The sequence below is a fragment of the Geospiza fortis genome, unplaced genomic scaffold (assembly GCF_000277835.1).
Source record: "Geospiza fortis unplaced genomic scaffold, GeoFor_1.0 scaffold250, whole genome shotgun sequence".
Lineage (NCBI taxonomy): Eukaryota > Metazoa > Chordata > Aves > Passeriformes > Thraupidae > Geospiza > Geospiza fortis.
In genome coordinates, this window is record NW_005054696.1 from 44,999 (window position 1) to 46,494 (window position 1,496).

Here is a 1,496-nt window from a genome sequence, read left to right on the forward strand (position 1 = left end):
GCTTGGGCTGGCTCCTGCTCCAAAACGGGATCAGCACTATTGAACACTTTCCATACAGGAGCATGTCTACTGTTTTTTCCTTTTTTTTTTTTTTTTTTTTAATCCTGAGATTTAAAAGTCCTTACTCTCCTTAAACAACTTTTTCTAGGATTTAACCATTTTCAACCCTAGAAAATGTGCCTGAATTGTCCTTGTAACAGTGTTCAGCTGATAACATTTTGTTTTAGTCCCTAAGGGTAAAAGAAACATATTCCCTTTCTGTTTGTGGCAGTTTTTTATGTATTTGGAAATGGTTATCATGTCCAAACAGCCTTACAGCCCAGCAGATGCTGTACTGCACTAAACAGTTCATTTAGTTGTTTGCAGCAGAGGCCTTCCCCAGACTAAACACGGATGGGTCCTGCAGTCCTACAAAGCCAGACCCTGGGCTGCTCCTGAGTCCCCACTGGAGTCTCTCCACCAGGCCTCACCTTTCTCAAAGCACACCTGTGGATGTTTCTATGCCCAAATGGGATGTTTGCCTTCTTCACAGGGCACCACCAATTGATTCTTTGATCAACTCTACACCAGATCTTTATCTGTAAAAGGCCTGGCTAACCAGCAGGCTCCTATCTCACATTGTCATGGATCATATCACATTTGTCTGCGTGGACTTGCACCCTACGTATTGCCAATCCTTTTTCCATTTTGTTGAGGTCATTTTGACTTTGAATCCTGGCCTCCAGAGCGCTCACAGCTCTTCCCAGACAGATCCCATTTGCCAAAGACATAAGCATAACTTTTATTCCTGGATTTTGGTTGTTAATAATAATAATTTATGAGTGCTTTGCAGGACCAGGGCCCAGGTGGGGTGGGAGAATCACAGGGTCATTACGGTTGGGAAAGACCTCCAAGATCACCAAGTCCAACCACTGACCCAGCACTGTTCACCATGAAACAGTGTCCCCAAATGCCACATCTGTGTGCTTCTTGAACATTTCCAGGAATGGTGATTATTCCACCATTTCTCTGGGTATTCTGTTCCAATGTCTGACCACCCTTCGGGTGCAGAAATTTTTCCTAATATCCAACCTACCCACCCAAACCCAGGAAAAAGTTTAGGGTATTTCTTGTTACACGGGAGAAAAAGGCTGACCCTCACCTGGCCACAACCTCCTTTCAGGTGTAGGGCAATAAAGCTCCTGCTGAGCCTCCTTTTCTCCAGGCCGAGCCCCCCCAGACTTCCTTCCCCAGCTCTGTTCCCTTCTCTGCACACACTCCAGCCCCTCAATGTCTTTCTTGTCGTGAGGGGCCCAAAACTAAATCCAGTTTTCCAGGTGCGACCTCAGAAGTGCCCAGCACAGGGGGACGGTCACTGCCCTGGTCCTGCTGGCCACACTATTGCTGACCCAAGCCAGGATGCCCTTGGCCTTCTTGGCCAGCGTGAGACACAAATAACGGAGGTTCTGCCGGGGCCCACCGTGGTCTGGGATGAAGCGGAGTGGCCGGAGAGAGGA